We start from the raw sequence: 9,692 nt of genomic DNA on the forward strand, positions 1-9,692 counted from the left end.
ATTCTTTAGAACCTTAGTAGGAGTGCGATTGATTATATAATTTGCACAATTAATTGCTTCGGCCCAAAAACTAAGACTGAGTCCTTTAGATTGCAGCATACAATTAGCCATTTCCTTTAAGGTGCGATTTTTCCTTTCAGCTACACCATTTTGTTGTGGAGTGTATGGAACAGTATGTTGCATTTGAATTCCATTTTCGGTGCAAAAGTTGATGAATGTGTTTTTAACATATTCTCCACCATTATCAGTTCTTAGCTTAAGAATTTGATGTCCAGATTGTTTTTCAACAAAGGCTTTGAAGGCCAAAAATGTGTTAAATACTTCGCTCTTGAGTTTTAAGAAGTATACCCAAGTGCGTCTGGAGAAATCATCAATGAAAGTTAAGAAATACTTGCAGCCAGAGAATGAAGCAACAGGAAGTGGACCACATAAATCACTGTGCACAAGCTGTAAAGGGGCTGAGGCGTGCCAAGAGGCACGTTTGTCAAAACTGTCCCGATGATGTTTTCCGAGTACACATCCGGAACAAACACCATCTCTGCAAGATACCATAGGAAGACCTGTCACCATATTTTCTTTACATAGATGCTGAAGGGAGCGATAGTTTAAGTGACCAAATCGCTCATGCCAAAGTTTGCTCACTTCATCATTATGAGCAACAAATACTGAGGGAAGATTTGATGACCCAAAGTTGTGAAACTTATACAACCTTGTGGAATCATCAGCAATACCAGTAGCTAGAATCTGTTTAGGATCTCTTAGATCCTTGATTACAACATCATGAGGTGAAAATTCAACAATTTTACCTTCACCTGAATGAGTTATCTGATATACAGATAGAAGGTTGCAGGATAAGGTTGGAACACATAATACATCATTAAACTGACCATTGTCTAGATGAACAGTTCCAGTCCCTACAACATTAAGAGATCTATCATCACCAACATATATATTTTTGGTGTTACAATCATTTAAAGAAGAAAACATGGCTTGGTTTTTGGCCATGTGATAAGAGGCTCCAGAATCAATGAGCCACTCATGAGAAGGAGAAGAAGAAGATACATTTAATGCATAACCAGACTGAGATGATTGACAACGACATGCAGAAAGTGCCATTCCGGAAGTTGAAGTTGAAGTATGCTCCACATGGATGTTATGTTTCTTCATTGCGGCTTCCAAGGCTTCCATCTTCTTAAAGCATTTAGATTCTAAGTGGCCATCTCGATTACAAAAGTTACAATGTCTATCAGTCTTCTTCCATTTGTTTTTATTGGTCTTATCATTTTGCTGAAATGATCTTTCATTTTGAGGCTGAGGACCATTCTTTTTAGGATATGACTTCTTAGGATTTTTTGAATTTGGTTGCTGCTGGGCGGCTAACGCTTTCGTGGAAGAGTTTCCAAGATTAAGAAGACCAAGGTGTAAGAGTTTTTCTTGTTCTCTTATTAAGGAATCACAAAAGGAGTCAAAGGAAGGGGCCTTGTAGTCTTTTCCTTGACAAATGAAAGCTTCCCTTGTAGAATGGAAAGTGGAAACAAATACAGAGTAGGCTGGTCCCAACTTAGTAAGGATGGAATAAATAAGGTTACCATCTTCTTTCTTAACTTTAACACCTTCCAAGAGATATCTAAGGGTCTTGAATTTGGACAAGAAATCTTCAATGCAAGAAAAATTATTAGGATCCAAAGTAAGCAACTCATTTTCAAGTTGATGGGCTCTAATTTCATTTTTAATCCCAAAAACTTTAGCGAGTTTTTCCAATGCTTCATGAGGAGTCTCAAGTTCTGCAATATGGAATCTAAGATCAGGAGAAATAGACATCCCTATCAAACCACGTGCTTGATCTTGTCTATTTTCCCATTTTGCAGCCTTGTCTTCATCTTTTGGTTTCTTCTCTTGGTCTGTGGCTATTCTGAAGAGACCTTTACTTCTAAGTAAATCTTCCATGTAGGCTACCCATTGGAAGTAGTTAGTGCTGTCAAGAATGACTTGGCATGGACTTTCCATTTTTAAAAAAAAACTGAAGCTGAAGATGCTGAAAGTAAGTGTTCCAATGGATAGATCTCGAAAAAATAGGCGGTTTTAAAAAAAACGGCTCTGAAAAAGGCTTCCGGATGAAGAAGTTATGGCTTTTTGAAAAAAAATTGTTGAAGTTGCCGGCAAAGTGCGCGAATGTGCGGGAATGAAAAAATCCGCCCCCACAAAATGGAGACTTGAACCCAAGACCTCTACTCTCTTAAAATAGCTTTGAACCAATTGATCTATACAAAAAATTTGAGAGAGAGAGAGAGAGAGAGAGAGAGAGAGGGGGGGGGGGGGCTTGGTTTGCGTGCTTGCCTTGAGAAAGCTCTTTTTCCCTACAAAACACAAAACACAAAACCCAACACGAATATGCAAAGAAAAACGAACCTTGCGGCTCGAAGTTAGCTTTAGCCAAAAAACTAGATATTTTTAAAAAAAAAAATCTCAAAGTTAGCTTTAGCCGAAAAACTAAATATTTTTCTCAATGTTTCTGATTTTCCGAGATCACACTAAGGTGCAGGGAAAAGAGCATACGCATGAGAAAAATCCTTCCTTTCTGTTTCTGATTTTCCCAGATCGCACAGAGTCGCAGGGCAAAGAGCATACGCAGAAATGAAAGGTATAGATCCGGTTAAAAAAAAGGCTAAATAAACCGAAACCGAAATAAGCAGAGAGAAAATAACAGTAAACTGCAAAAACACTGTATACCTCCCGATCTGAAAAATGACGCAGCTAGGGCTACCGGAAACCTTTTCGCGTGAAACGAAAGGGGTTCCTCACTGGAACAGATGCTCCGAACGCAACAGAGCAGTCCTCTCGGCCTGAAAGCAGTCAGAAACAGCAGATCTAGGAAACGACAGCCGCATGCAGTTCTACCGGCTTCAGATTTGGATCACCAACGGACGCGGCCCTCAAATAGCTCTGATACCATGTAGGAATTTACAGGGTAAGTTCCTCAGAAAGAATACCAAAAGGACACCGCTCACAACCAGATCACAGATCAATACACCAGTATTTTTGACGTGGTTAAAACCCTCAAAGAGGGAAACAGTCCACGGCCTGTCCCAACGTGGGTACTACAGGCAATTTATTAATCAAAGAATGAAAATTTACATAAGCTTCTCTCATGCACGGATTACCCGAACAATGACCCTCCATGCGCTTTAAATAGAACTCATGGACCAATCGGGTGTCAAGCCACGGATCAAGTGTCGGTAATACCGAGGAGAGAGTGAACCGTCGGATCACTACATATCGTGACCGTCGGATTGTAAGTTACAAAATGTACAACGGTAAAGAAACACACTTTACCTAACTCTATACCTAACTCTATACTAGACCAAGTTGAACTTAACTATTTACTATGTGTCGGAATATCCTAACAATACAATCCTCAGTTACCAGCTCAACTAGCTTTCCTCGTTCAAGTGAAAGCCCTCAACAAAACTGTTCATCGAACAATTATTGATGAGGGGTCATCTACATGTATTATGTCGATGAGTTGCTGGAAAACTTTAGGATCTCCAACCTTGTCGCGATCTTCGACGGCATTAAAAGCATTTGACGGATGAACATATACCCCATATGGTATTCTAAGTAACTTGAAGGTTGAATTAGGAGGGAAAATAGTAGAAATAGATGTTGAGGTAATTGACGGAAATCTCGATTACAACATCCTACTGGGAAGACCATGGATATATGCTATGGTTGCTGTTGTGTCGACCTATTTTAGGAAGATTGCATTTCCTTTTCAAGGAGGGATTACAATCATCGATCAACAAAACTTCCTCCCCAATGGTTCTCAAGTTATGGGAAGCATTCCAATGATGCATGAAAGCCCCCATTCACATCAAAATATCAGAGTAGGCCTAGTAAAAGATCCTATATTAATGGGAACTTTCGCCCTTCCACCTCCAATCAATTTGGCGGAAGTAGCGTCAGTAGGAACCTGCAATATGATATCTTCAAAAAAGATATCAGAAAACGATATCAACATAGATCATGCGCAGGTTTTGCCTCCAAGCCCAACATAAATATTGTAGAAATCAATGTTCCTAGCATGGGAGGCGAACCCAAATCAACGCTCATCAAGCATTTGGATAGATAGGTCTGAGGAATATGGTACCCCTTCGGATCCTTGGTCGCGAGTGCATGTCACCGACGAAGGAATTCTTCAATCAATGGTAGTTGAAGGGGCACCATGGGATGATTAACACCATCGTTCCCTTCTTCCAGATTGTGAAGAAAATACTCCTGATGACCTTTATCATCCTTCAGTTTTTGATTTCCTATCAAATACTGTAAACACAGTGGATTCCGAGCGAAACTTTTCCAACATTGAAGAGACTATCGCCATAAATATCTTGACCAAAATAGATGTTGTAGAGAATATTTATGTTGGCAAATGTTGTTCTCCTTCAGAACTGGAAATATATAACGCTCTTTTTCGCAAATTCAGAGATGTCTTTGCTTGGTCATATAGTGAAATGCCAGGCATTGACTCAAGTATCGTTGAACACGAAATCAAAATGTATCCAGATGTCAAACCAGTACGACAACGGCTACAGCAGGTGCACCCCAAGAAAGCCGGTACCATTAAGGCAGAAGTTGAAAAACTTCTCCATGCTGGTTTCATTTACCCGGTTCCTCTAACCGATTGGGTATCGAATATTGTCCTTGTTATGAAAAAACAAGGAACAATTAGGGTGTGCGTCGATTATAGGGATGTAAATCAAGCTTGTCCAAAAGACAACTACCCTACACCCTTCATCGACCAGATAATTGATGAATGCACCGGATGTGAAATCTTTTCATTTATGGATGGATTCTTCGGGTATAATCAAATAAATATCCGCCCACAGGACCAGTCAAAGATTGCATTTATTTGTCCGTGGGGCACATTCGCATATCGAAAATTACCCTTTGGTTTAAAGAACGCAGGGGCAACATTTCAGAGGGCAATGAATTATGCCTTCCATGACATCAAAAACATCGTTCAACCATACCTCGATGACCTTCCGGCTCATTTGCGAAAGCGGACTGATCATCCGCAGCATTTAAGAGCGATATTTCTACGTTGCCGACACTACAAGATACGACTCAATCCACACAAATGTGTATTTTGTGTCAGTTCTGGTCATTTACTTGGCTTTGTAGTCTCGAAAGACGGGATTCGTCTCGACCCATGTAAGGTTCAGGCAATCATAAATTTGCCTCCACCTTCAAATTTGCTTCAGATTCAGAAACTCCAAGGGAAAGCAAACTTTCTGAGGAGGTTCATTCCAAATTACGCCGAACTTGCTAAAGGTTATACGTGTCTTTTGAAAAAGGAAGTACCCTTTGTCTGGGATCAGGTTGTGCAAGCTTCCTTTGATGCTTTAAAAGAATCCCTAATGAAAGCATCATTAATGTATGCTCCTGATTATCAAAAAGACTTTAACCTGTATCTGGCTGCAGCGGATACAACCATCGCAATGGTTTTAGTTCAAGAAGACAATGGAATTGAACATCCTATATATTATTTAAGTAAGAACTTAAATGATACAGAAAGCAAATATTCTTATGTTGAAAAGCTAGCGCTCGCAGCTGTTCAAGCGATACAGAGATTTCGACACTACGTTCTCTTTCGAAAAACTACCATTCTATCAGATTGCAACCCCATGACTTATATATTTTCGCGACAGTTGCTAGGGGGAAAATATTCAAAATGGATAACAATTCTACAAGGGTTTGATCTAGAATTTGTAAATTCCAAGTCAAAGAAAGCTTTGGTATTCGCAGAATTATTATGTGATTTCCCATCATCGTCCAATGATGAAACATCCGAAGAAACGATCGTGGACGAAAATTTGTTTCTGATATCTTCAAGCAATCTGTGGTATGGGGATATAATCATTTATCTCCAAACCCAAAAATATAGGCCAAATACCTCTCGCTCCAAACAAAAACATATTCGATACCAAACAAAAGGCTACATGATCGTCGGTGATACACTTTACCGTCGTGGTATCAATACAGTTCTGAGAAGGTGCCTCACCCATGAGGTGGCCAAAAAAGTCCTGAATGATTTCCATTCAGGCGCGTGTGGGGGACATCAATCTGGTTATGCTACAGCACAAAAATTTTTACGAGCAGGATACTTCTGGCCAACAATGTTCAAAGATTGCATAACCGTAGTTAGAAGTTGCCATGCTTGTCAAATTTTCGATAGCAAAACTAGAAGACCACCCGCACCTCTGCAGCCAATAGTTGCTGTTGGGCCATTCACCAAATGGGGCGTCGACTTCATGACATGTAACCCCACCTCGACTAGGGGGCATGGGTATATCATAGTCTCAGTTGACTATTTTACCAAATGGGCCGAGGCGATGCCTATATTAGATAATACTAGTGAAACAGCTGCCCTCTTCTTTTTCAATCATGTAGTCGCCAGATTCGACGTCCCACAAGCTATAGTCACAGATCATGGATCACATTTTCGCAATCACATGATGGTCGAATTAGCTGCCAAACTAGGGTTGTCTCACGACAGCTCTACTCCATATTACCTGCAAGCCAACGGACAAGTTGAAGCAATCAACAAGGTCCTGAAGCGCATGCTGCAAAGGATGATTGGAGTTCACAAAAGAAGTTGGCACCTAATCCTGTACTCAGCCTTGTGGGCTTACCGAACATCGGTAAGGAATGTAACCGGGTTTACACCTTTCCAACTGGTATATGGCCTGGAAGCAGTCTTACCAATCCAGTGTGAAATCTCGTCCCTCAAACTCGCAATTGACCTTCTCCCCAGAACTTCAGAAGAGGAGGCTCGTTTCTTGGAACTAATCCAATTGGATGAAACCTGTCGTGATGCTGCTTTGGCTAACGAAGCCCATAAGAAACGAGTCAAGGCGCAGTTCGACAAGAATGTCAAACCCCGTGTCTTCTCAGAAGGTGACTTGGTCTTGCTTTATGACCAAGAATCCGATAAATTGGGGGCAGGTAAATTCAAGTCTTTATGGATGGGCCCCTATATTGTTAAGCGAATGTTAGCGAAAGGAGCCTACGAGTTAATGGATTATGACGGGATTCCACTGGCACAACCTCGTAACGGGTTGTACCTCGCGTTACTATGCGTAATTCAGTATAGTAACCTGTATGCTTTTGTTATGTTTTTGTTTTCACTAAAGTGTTTGTTTTGGTCGAGTAATCCACTTTTTATATTTATTGCAGATGTCAAACCCATTGGAGTCATGTGTTGGATATGCCGACAGAGCGAGTCGTAGTTCGTGCAACTTATCTTCCGCAGCCTGGGCCATTTTTGATCCAAGCGGCGAGTTAGTAAGTTTCAGAGGGGTATATATTGGTCGATCAACGAATAACATCGTTGAATATAGCTCGTTGATAGAACTTCTCTTTGATGCCATCACACATGGTATACGCCGACTGATTGTTAGGCTAGACTCACAACTCGTCATACTACAACTCACTGGTATCTACTCTGTCCGAAATCCAGCTATTTATCGCATGTTCCTAAGGGTTAAGATTTTGGAAAGACAATTTGATTTTATTCAATATCAGCATATTTCCAGAACCTTAAACACATTAACTGACTCATTGGCAAATTACGTGTTAGATAGACATTTGCAACATTTATAAAAAGAAGCATACCATCAATGTTTGCATTTGGATCATGTAACTTAACCAAAATAAAACTCCGAAAATAAAAAACATATATATAGCTATTTATGGTTTACACATAATGTTCTGTAACCAAGACAAAATTGGTCAAATGACCCAAAACTCAAAACACTAGGGGGCACCCTAGTCTAATGATGCTCATGATAGCAAGTCATAGCCTGTGCGATCATGCGTAACAGCCGAGTCCATCGTCTTGGCACACAAGTAGTATGCCATTACAACCTCAAGGGCAGCTCATCAGTCCTCACATCTGGAATACCAAGAGTGAGGCCCTCAACCTGTTCCTATAATGTTGTGAGAGTCTCGGCCACATCGAGGTCGCGAAGGATAGCCCTTCCAACAGCCTCTCTTGCTGGGGCGGTAGCTGGCAATCTCAGGCGTACTATTGGCCGAACGGGACCAACATCTGCATGAACACATGAGTTTGATTAAGTCTTGACAGAATAAAGCACAAGGACATTATAAAAGAAAAATGATAAACAGGAATATGGTCAAAGAATTTACCAATGGCGCCCCACTATTCGCCAGCCAGCAATACTAAATCTGGATCACCCCGGAAGTCCATGTCAGCATATGGATACTCGAAGTAAACCATCTCCTGAAGATCAAACCACCCGAAGAAGGTATCAAAAAAGGAAATCTAAGACTGACCAGCATGCCTAGACATATGGTCGACCCATCTCTGCATACGTGGTTTAGTCGGTGAAGGTAAATCAAGTGCAATATACTGCGGCTGCATCAGTGGTATCTTTTCCAAGGCAAAGGCGATCAAAATAGAACCATACCTAAAGTTCTTCAACCTCCCACTCTTCACCTTGGTCAACTGTTCTTTCATCACAAGAAGTACTGCGTCGCACCAGTTGAACACCTTCGGTTGGAGACATTCCAAGGCATACTGCATATAAGATCAGTTGGCTACATGAAGAGCCGCACCACCAGCCATCCTACCAAAAGTAAACAGAATAGTCCTGAGGGACCTGTCAGTGACATCACGGATGATGATCTTGTTGTCTTTACTCGGCTGAGATCCCTCTCTACAAAACTGGCGAACATAATCTCTCACAGATTCACCTCCTCGAGCCGAACCTGATAAAGAGATGGGGGCACCCCACCTCGACAAGCCAGTCAAGAAATAGATGTCCACTATAGTCAAGGGGATGGATTTGCCCCTAATCTGGAACACCTGGTTGGTAGGATCCCAAGCATTGAACAAATATTGCAACAAGTTGATTTGTTGTCTCATGCTAGAAATGCGGAAAAACTTTAGCAAGCCACAGTTCCACAGTGCGTTTACTGTAACCAGATCATGTAAAGCAAGCATGTCCTCTTCTTCGTGTTCACGTTCTCACCATGCAATAGTCATCTTGCTCCAAAATCTCTAAAAAACAAACAAGAGAAGAGTTAGATCCTGATTTTGGTGAAAACAGGCAAAATTTCCATCAAAAACTGTGCATAAAATTCCTTCCTTGCGCCCATCGCACCTATAGTAGTGCTCTGGGTGCGTTGCATGTCAGATAGCCAGTAGACATGCCAACATCCAACGCACCTTTCGATACACAAAGGGTGCGCTGAAGCCAGGGCGAGTTTTTCAAACCCCAGAGGCTCAAAAAAACCGGGAATCAAGCTCAGAATGCAAAATGGAAAGCATGAAATGAAAGAGCTCAAGTTTAGCTCCTACCTGGTCCAGACGGCGCCGAGAATCATCCACAGAATCTCCCAAAATCAGCTGATGAAAATCAAGGGGGAAAAGCACCTGCAAAGCTCCAACAAACCAAAGTTCAAATGAAATGGTAAAATGAGAGGTAAAAGCACTTTTACATTACTTTTTACGTAATTCGAGTAAAGTATTAGTGTTCTAACTCATTTTTCAAACATGTATTGTTCATTTCTAACTAGTTTGATGAAGCAATTGAAAATGTAGTACAATCTTTGAAAGAACAAAGCTATTTATGGTAAAGTCAAGAAATGACCGTTACATCGAGCAGTTTTAG

The sequence above is a fragment of the Pinus tabuliformis genome, chromosome 4_1 (assembly GCF_031772625.1).
Source record: "Pinus tabuliformis cultivar Carrire ecotype Pingquan chromosome 4_1, CPIR1, whole genome shotgun sequence".
NCBI lineage: Eukaryota > Viridiplantae > Streptophyta > Pinopsida > Pinales > Pinaceae > Pinus > Pinus tabuliformis.